Source organism: Onychostoma macrolepis, chromosome 20, assembly GCF_012432095.1.
Source record: "Onychostoma macrolepis isolate SWU-2019 chromosome 20, ASM1243209v1, whole genome shotgun sequence".
Lineage (NCBI taxonomy): Eukaryota > Metazoa > Chordata > Actinopteri > Cypriniformes > Cyprinidae > Onychostoma > Onychostoma macrolepis.
Genome location: NC_081174.1, coordinates 19338007 through 19347724, shown reverse-complemented (window position 1 = coordinate 19347724; position 9718 = coordinate 19338007).

Sequence of the window (9718 nt, the reverse complement as noted above, 5' to 3'; positions counted from 1 at the left end):
TCTAATATTATTAGGTACGTTTTTAATACACAAATGTAAATGGTCAGAAAGGAAGCACAGTATCTCCAACTTCAAAGTTGATTTGAGGATTTATTTTGAAACTCTTCAAGGTCTTTCAAATCGGAAAGCAACCAGAACTATGAACACTACACGCTCAAAGAACTAAACTCCTCTTTTCTATTGTGATTATTGATGTATACCCCCCTTTTTTATTTATTTCTTTTTTTCTTCCAGGAAACGTGAACATCATGTTTGTAACATTTTGTTATAATTTTGAATGTTAATTGTTCAATATATACAATTAATTTTAAAAAGAGAGAGAAAAGAGGAAAAAACAAACAAAAAACCTTGAAATATTATTATGCAATGTTTATTTTGACATAAGTTCCATACCAAAAAAAATAATTAAATAAATAAATAAATAAATAAATAAATAGGAAAAGGTCTCATTCAAACTGATTTTTTTTTAAAATGTTATTAATAACTCGGACTTAATATCCTATATAACAAAGTAGCCATATCGTAGTGTTTTATATAAAAGTGAAAACTGATCGAGCATGTAATATTTATATATAAATTATTTTATATATATATTGTACTATTTGCATAATTTAATCAATTACATTACAATTATTTTCGATGTACACTATAAATGAACAAAAATAATAAATGTTCAATAATTATGACTATTTATTGCTAAATATGCAGAATACTCATCACATATAGTATAACACAATTCTCTTAAAATTAATAAAGAAAAAAATCAATAAATTAAAATTAAATTGGCTATTCTTTAATAATGTTGAAAATTACAAATACTTGCACAAATAATTTGACAACTATCTGTGCCACTAATGAAAAGACAAAATGCACAAAAATGAGATTATAAAAATAAAAAGTTTGTAGATTTTATCTTATTTATATTTTAATGAAGAACATCATGTAATATACAGCTGTTTAGTGACAAGATGAAGGCCAGGGTACATAAAATTGTCTACAATTATTGTGACTGCAATAAAACGTTGTTCAGTATTATAAAACATTCTATTAGTCATCATATCTAAATTAAAAAAAAAGTAATTAAAAAAAAAGACAGTATTCTGAAAGTTTCTTTTACTACTTTAACAACACCACATTTTAAGTTAAGTTGTTTTATTTTATTTTATTTTATTTTCCAGTAGCAGTAACTGTATTAACTAATTAATGGTATTTTGGTAGTATCTGTGGTGTTATGGTTATTTTTATACGGGCAGGTTCCAACAAGTACAGTTGCTAATATCAGATGCTTTGAGAGCTGTTTGTGAACTGAAAAGAACTGGTGAACATCCATAATCATGTTCTCACAAACCGTGCTATACGTTAATCTTAAATGGTATAAACCACTTATTTGACCTTCAATGGTGATATTTATTTGGGATAGAAAGTTTTTTATTTATTTATTTTTTTTAAGTATTTTATTAAGGCCTACCGCCTTTATCCAACACAAGAGTGTAGTTACAATACCTATCCAGCAGAGGGAGATATATAGTTAACTGAGATCAGCGAAATGAAAAGGGGTTACTATCAAAATAATGGTAACACTTTACAATAAGGTGTCATTTGTTAACATTAGTTAATGTATTAACTAACATGAACAAACAATGAACAATACATGTATTACAGTATTTATTCATCTTTGTTAACGTTTGTTAATAACAATACAATCAGTTCATGTTAGCTCACAGTGCATTAACTAATGTTAACAAACACAACTTGTGATTTTAATAATACATTAGTAAATGCTGAAATTAACATTAACTAAGATTAATAAATGCTGTAGAAGTATTGTTCATGCTTAGTTCAAGTTAACTAATGTTAACTAATTGTAAAGTGTTAACAAAATAATTTATTATATCTTAATATATTAAACATAGTACAATACATAGCCTGCTATATTATTTTAATAATGAATGAAATATTGAAGAAAATATAGCCTATATTAGGCCTTTAGTAAAAATTGCGAATGACTCCAAGTTACTTTTAGTTCATCAAAAATGTTTGTGATTAAATCCAGGTGGTTACTGAAAAAAGCATCATGTTAGTGTTACTGCTCCTCACACAAAACTGTTTTTGTACCTACACCAAATAAAACTCCATAATCAGCAAATAAAACTCCAGACTTTATAATCACCTTCCTATCACTGATGTGCAGTAAGACCACCAACAAATCTTGCAAATAAAGTTGAAATTGTAACAATCATGTCAAAAATATAAACTTTGATTTTGGGAGATAAACAACTTGGAAATATGGAAAGGAAGTGTTAACCTGTAACAGTATGCTTGGGAAAAAAAGAAGAAAAGAAAACGTTAACCTATGATCTTGACCTCTCAACCTCATGAGCCAGGCTACCAACCAAACGGGAGGAAAAATATATAAATATATATGAAAAATTTAAAAAGTCCAAATTCACACTCCAAAACATCATAAGCTGTTGAAATCAGGGGCGTCGCACCCGTGGGGGATCACTTTTCCCGGTGAGAGGGTTCAACACCCACACTTTTTCTGCAGTTTTTCCGCAGTTTTGCACAAACGCCTTACAGCAGTTGCTCCTCCGTTTCTCTGGCCGCTCTGTGTCTGCGCTCGCTGCGGCTGCCTCCCTCTCAAACATGACACCGGCTTTGAATGTGACCGGCTGATGATTGGCTGTTCTGCCTTAAGTCCCGCCTCTCTTGGTGTGTTAGATTTATCGGTCAGCTCGTGCTGAGGAGGCGGGAACGTATGGTTATGGTTATTTACATCTCCCTTTTCCAGGTACTTTGAATGAGTGTTTATGCTTTCGAGGTTTAAATAAGCTTGATATGTGTTTGGAAAGATGTTCTGTTTATGTTTTGTTGACATGTCGAGTGTTTTCTGTATTATATTTCGTTTTTTAGACTAATGGTAATTGCTAATTAGGATATTGTTCAGCAGCTAGCTAAATTCGGTTATGTGGCATGCAATGTATAAAGTAACTGTGATGAAGATGGCAGGGAATTGACGAGGAGGAGGGACAAATTGTCATTGTTAAGCAGTGTATTTTTGATTTTATTGCCAGTGCAATTGATTTTGATATTTTGAGCATTGTTTGTTAATAATTTAAAAATAATTTCCCCCAGGGATTATTAAAGTATTTCTGATTCTGATTCTTTAGCAAGACTACTGTTGTGTATTTTCACAACAGAGTTTTGACTTATTTTCTGTGTGTTCCCAGCAGTGATGGGAATAACGGCGTTATAAATAAACGGCGTTACTAAGGGCGTAATTTTTTCAGTAAAGAGTAATCAAACAAATTATTGTTTCCTCCGTTACAACGCCGTTACCGTTACTGACAATAAAATGAGGCGTTACTATATTATATTAGAATTTTATTTTTCAGTTCAACTGAATGGATGCGCAGTGTAGCTGTACAGTGGGGCAAAAAAGTATTTAGTCAGCCACCAATTGTGCAAGTTCTCCCACTTAAAAAGATGAGAGAGGCCTGTAATTTTCATCATAGGTAACTTAACTTAAAATGTGGTGTTGTTAAAGTAGTAAAAGAAACTTTCAGAATACTGTCTTTTTTTTAATTACTTTTTTAAAAATTTAGATATGATGACTATTGGGAGGATTGGGAGAATGTCATATGGTCAGATGACTCATTTTGTCTCTCATAGTTGAGGTATACCTATGATGAAAATTACAGGCCTCTCTCATCTTTTTAAGTGGGAGAACTTGCACAATTGTTGGCTGACTAAATACTTTTTTGCCCCACTGTATTTGACGTACCATAAACTCTAGTGTGAAGGCGCACGCCTCGCCGTCGCTTTCTCTCACATAAACGCACGCAAAGAAAGATACAGAGCAAGAGAGTCTTTCATAACACGCAAAAGTGACGCGCTACATGTAAACGATATTCTTTGTTGTATTTTCCTGTCAAAATAACGGAGTTCCTTTGGAATTCTTCAGCTTTTAAGAACTGCCGGTTTCTCTGGTAGTGGGCGGAACTAATGCGCAAACGACAATCTCACTGGCCGGCGCTCACCTATTATCGTCCGTTTTAATTTCAGCAAATCAATTCGAGCGAACGCAGACAACGTGATTAATATTCATGAACCCAGTAGCTCATTAATCCTTAGTGCGTTTTATATTTATGACAAATATGCATTCATACTTGGTTATTCTAATTACTAAAGTTCTATCATCATATAATATAAGTGTCAGTAGATAAATAGTGTAAATTAATGTACAATGTTTTCTAATAATAATTTATTCTTATTTAATTTAACATATTTAATATTGGGGGCATCCAAAATTATTTGACATTTGAACATTTTTTTTAAAGTAACGCAATAGTTACTTTGCCTGGTAATTAGTTACTTTTATAATGATGTAACTCAGTTACTAACTCAGTTACTATTTGTGAGAAGTAACTAGTAACTATAACTGTCATGGTTCATGGGTCTGTGTGCTCATTCTGTGTGTGTGTGTGTGTGTGTGTGGCTCTGCTCGTTGTGCTTGTCAGCGTTGCCTAGTTACCGTGCACCTGACGAGGTAATCAGAGCAGTACAGGTGTTGCTCGTCTGCACTGCCTATATCTGGCTGGCGTGTTTGTGGGGTATTGTTGGATCGTTGTTGTTCATGTCCTGTCTCGCTCTCTGTCAGTCCTTCTAGTTCCCGAGTTTTCTTTGCCTGGTTGCTGTTCCTTTCCCCCTGGAAAGTGTGGACTATTTGGAGCGTTTGCACTGCCTGAGCTGGAGATTCTGCTTCACCGGATTATCAGCACTTCCTCTGTGGCTGTATTATTGGAGTTGTCTAATAAAGACTTATTATTGACTCGCAATTGGATCTTGAGTTTCTGTACCGTGACAGAACGATCCAACCTTTATGGATCCAGCGAGTACGACAGATTTAAGAGACTTTTTGTCTCACAGTAATTCACGCATGGATCGCCAGGAGGAACAGATGGCAGCCTCTAATCGCGCAGTTCAAGTCCTGGTCTCTCAGGTCTCGGAACTGACCACCCAGCTACAGCGTCTCCAGACTGATTCTGTTCAGCTACCCACTGTGTCTAGTCCACCTGCGTCTTCTATCTCGAATCAGGCTGTTCATTTCAACGAACCCCGCCTTCCGCATCCAGCCTTTTACTCTGGTGAGCCTCAGCAATGCCGTTCTTTCCTTGCCAAATGTTCTCTATACAGCTCCCTCCAACCATCGTCGTTTCCTACTGAGGAATCGAAAGTAGCGTTTGTCATAACGCTGCTCTCTGGACGGGCGGCTCTTTGGGGAACTACAGTTTGGGAGCAGAGACTTCCCTGTTGTACTTCGTTTCATTCTCGGAAGAGATCAAGAAGGTTTTTGATCGGGCAGTTTCGGGCAGGGAGGCGGCTCGTTTTCTGGCGGAGTTAAGGCAGGGAAATCGGAGCGTCACTGATTACTCCATTGAATTCCGCACCCTGGCGGCGGAGTGCCGTTGGAACTTAGAGGCACAGTGGGATATGTTTTTACATGGACTGGCTGAATATATCAAGGATGAGATCTATTCACTGGAGTTACCCACATCGCTGGATGGCTTAATCAGTCTGGCTATTGGATACCAGATTGCAGCAGAGAGATCAGCGAGCGCGCCGAGCTACGGCAGCCAATCTGTTGAACCACCTTCCTGTCACCTCCTGCGACACGGACGTCGTCTTCGCCGACCCAGAACCCATGCAGATGGGCAGATCCCGCCTTTCCCTGGAGGAGAAGCGGAGGAGGCGAAATGAGGGTCTCTGCCTATATTGTCAGTAGGTAAGGGGTTACTGACGGGTGGGATCACATTGATTAAATCCTCTCTTGCTGCTACCCTTCTTTCAGTCAAGTTGCAGTGGTCCTCAGCCACCTATGACTGTCAGGCTTTAATTGACTCTGGTGCTGAGGGTAATTTTTTGGACTCTGACCTGGCTCTTAGACTTAAACTTCCTGTGGTTGCTCTCTCTCAGCCTATTGCTGTCCATGCTCTCAGTGGTCTATCTCTTCCTTCCATCACTCACACTACAGGTCCAGTAAGACTCATCACTTCTGGCAATCACACTGAGAATTCATTTTCTTTTAACTGACACTCCTGTTACTCCAGTAGTTCTTGGGCATCCCTGGCTTGTGCTTCATAACCCTCATATTAATTGGAGTCAGAATTCTGTTCTTTCTTGGAGTGAGAGTTGTCATGCTGTTTGTTTGTTGTCTGCCTGTCCCTCTGTGTCCTGTTCTCTGTTTCAGGAGGAGCACGCGGACCTGTCAAACGTGCCCAGTGAGTACCTCGATCTGAAGGGAGTGTTCAGTAAGTCTCGGGCTGCTTCTCTACCTCCGCATCGTCCCTATGACTGTGCTATAGATTTATTACCAGGTACGTCTCCGCCTAAGGGCAAACTTTATTCACTCTCCGGTCCGGAGAGGGAGGCCATGGAGAAATACATTTCTGATTCTCTGGCAGCCAAGATCATTCGCCCTTCTTCGCCAGCGGGGTATTTTTTTCGTGAAGAAGAAAGACGGGTCTCTTCGTCCCTGTATCGACTATCGAGGGCTGAACAACATCACGGTGAAGAATACATATCCTTTGCCGTTGATGTCTTCTGCCTTTGGCGTCTGCAGGGGCTTCCTTTTCACGAAACTGGACCTCCGTAACGCTTATCATTTGGTTCGCATAAGGGAGGGGGATGAATGGAAGACTGCTTTTAATACCCCCAGGGGGCACTTTGAATATCGCGTTCTTCCTTTTGGGCTTTCCAATGCTCCCGCAGTCTTCCAGGCACTCGTCAATGATGTGTTGAGAGATATGCTAGATCAGTTCATTTATGTCTACCTGGATGACATATTGATGATTTTCTCATTCTCTCCAGGAACATGTTCAGCACGTCAGGCGGGTGCTTCAGAGGCTGTTAGAGAATGGTCTTTATGTCAAGGCGGAGAAATGCGCTTTTCATGCACAGTCTGTTCCTTTCTTGGGTTACATTGTGTCGGTCGAGGGGATGCGCATGGATCCGGACAAGATTCAGGCTGTGGTAGATTGGCCAACTCCAGATTCCCGCAAGGCCCTGCAGAGGTTTCTGGGCTTTGCCAATTTTTACCGGCGTTTTATTCGCAACTTCAGCCAACTAGCCGCTCCTTTGACTGCCTTAACCTCCACCCAGACTCCGTTCAGGTGGTCCTGCGCAGCGGAGGCTGCGTTTGCCAAACTGAAAAGTCGCTTCGTTTCGGCTCCCATCCTCATCGCCCCTGATCCTTCCCGGCAGTTTGTGGTGGAGGTTGGTGCCATCCTATCCCAGCGTTCTTCCTCGGACGACAAGGTGCATCCTTGCGCGTATTTTTCTCACCGTTTGTCTTGCGCTGAACGTAACTATGATATTGGTAATAGAGAGCTGCTGGCGGTCAAGCTTGCCTTGGAGGAATGGCGTCATTGGTTAGAAGGTTCGGGGGTTCCTTTTATCGTCTGGACTGATCATAAGAATCTTGAGTACATCAAGTCCGCCAAAAGATTGAACTCTAGGCAGGCCCGGTGGGCTTTATTTTTCGGTCGTTTCGATTTCTCCATTTCTTATCGGCCGGGCTCCAAAAACATCAAGCCCGATGCATTGTCCCGTATTTTTGACTATTCGAGCACCGTCTTCCGAGCCCATTGTGCCGCAGAAGATTGTTGTTTCTGTAGTCACATGGGACATCGAATCGAGGGTCCGCACGGCTTCTCAAGGGGTAACGCCCGCCCGGATGCCCACCAGGTTGTTTGTTTGTGCCAGAGACGTTACGGTCCGATGTCATTCGATGGGGTCATTGTTCCAAGGTGGCTTGCCATCCTGGGGTGAGTCGTACTATGTTTCTTGTTAAACAGCGGTTCTGGTGGCCGTCTATGGCTCGCGACATACGGTGTTTTGTTTTGGCTTGCTCTGTTTGTGCCATTTCTAAGACTTCCAATCGACCCCCCCCGCTGGACTCCTTCAGCCACTGTCAGTTCCTTCGAGACCCTGGTCCCACATTTCATTAGATTTCGTTACAGGTCTCCCGCCCTCTGATGAAAACACGGTAGTTTTGACTGTGGTGGACCGGTTTTCGAAGACTACTCATTTTATTGCTCTGCCTAAATTACCTTCTGCCAGAGAGACGGCGGTTGCTGTCATTGACCACGTTTTTCGCATTCATGGCCTCCCGACAGACGTGGTCTCTGACAGGGGGCCTCAGTTTGTCTCTAAATTTTGGAGAGAGTTTTGTCATTTGTTGGGGGCGACTGTTAGTCTTTCTTCTGGGTTTCATCCCCAGAGTAATGGTCAGACAGAGAGAGCCAACCAAGATCTAGAACGTATGTTGCGATTGTTTGGTCTCCCAGAATCCGTCCTCTTGGAGCCAGCAGCTCTCATGGGTTGAGTACGCACATAACTCATTACCAGTGTCTGCCACGGGCCTATCTCCGTTTGAGTGTAGTTTAGGGTACCAGCCACCTATTTTTCCCAGTCTGGAATCCGGTTGCGGTTCCCTCTGCCCACGCATTTGTCCAGAGGTGTCGTCGCACCTGGAGCAGGGCCAGACAGACCCTCCTCCAGGTGGGGGCACGCACCAAGGCCAAGGCTGATCGCCACCGGTTAAGGCCTCCCGTCTATGTCGTCGGTCAAAAAGTGTGGCTTTCATCTAAGAACATTCCTCTCCGCATCGTTTGTAATAAACTTGCTCCTAAATTCATTGGCCTGTTTACTGTCACCAAGATCATTAGTCCGGTGGCAGTCCGTCTCAAACTTCCTCCGCGTACAGGAGGATTCATCCCGTTTTCATGTTTCCAAATTAAAGCCCGTTTTCATGCTACCATTAATCCATAAACCCGGTTCCTCCACCGCCGCGACTCGTAGATGGGGAACCTGTTTATTCGGTAAATCGTATTCTGGACTCTAGGCGGAGGGGACGTGGATTCCAGTACTTGGTGGACTGGGAGGGTTACGGTCCTGAGGAGAGGAGTTGGGTGCCTGCTAGAGACATATTGGATCATTCCCTTATCGATGATTACAATCGTCAGGTAAGTTCCTCTGGGAGCACCAGGAGGCGCTCTTAGAGGAAGGGGTACTGTCATGGTTCATGGGTCTGTGTGCTCATTCTGTGTGTGTGTGTGTGGCTCTGCTCGTTGTGCTTGTCAGCGTTGCCTAGTTACCGTGCACCTGACGAGGTAATCAGAGCAGTACAGGTGTTGCTCGTCTGCACTGCCTATATCTGGCTGGCGTGTTTGTGGGGTATTGTTGGATCGTTGTTGTTCATGTCCTGTCTCGCTCTCTGTCAGTCCTTCTAGTTCCCGAGTTTTCTTTGCCTGGTTGCTGTTCCTTTCCCCCTGGAAAGTGTGGACTATTTGGAGCGTTTGCACTGCCTGAGCTGGAGATTCTGCTTCACCGGATTATCAGCACTTCCTCTGTGGCTGTATTATTGGAGTTGTCTAATAAAGACTTATTATTGACTCGCAATTGGATCTTGAGTTTCTGTACCGTGACATATAACTACTTACTTTTTTAAAGGTACGTGCCCAACACTGGTTCCGAGTGTGTTTTATACTTTTCTAGTATCACTCATTTAAATGGAAAGCTTTTTATATCTTGTATGTTACACCTTTTGTACCCTTCTGTCATTGTATTCATCGTTTTTATTGTTAACAAACAAACCACATCCATCCCCCGCACTTTTGAAAAGCTTGCTACGCCCCTGGACCAACCATTAACGTTA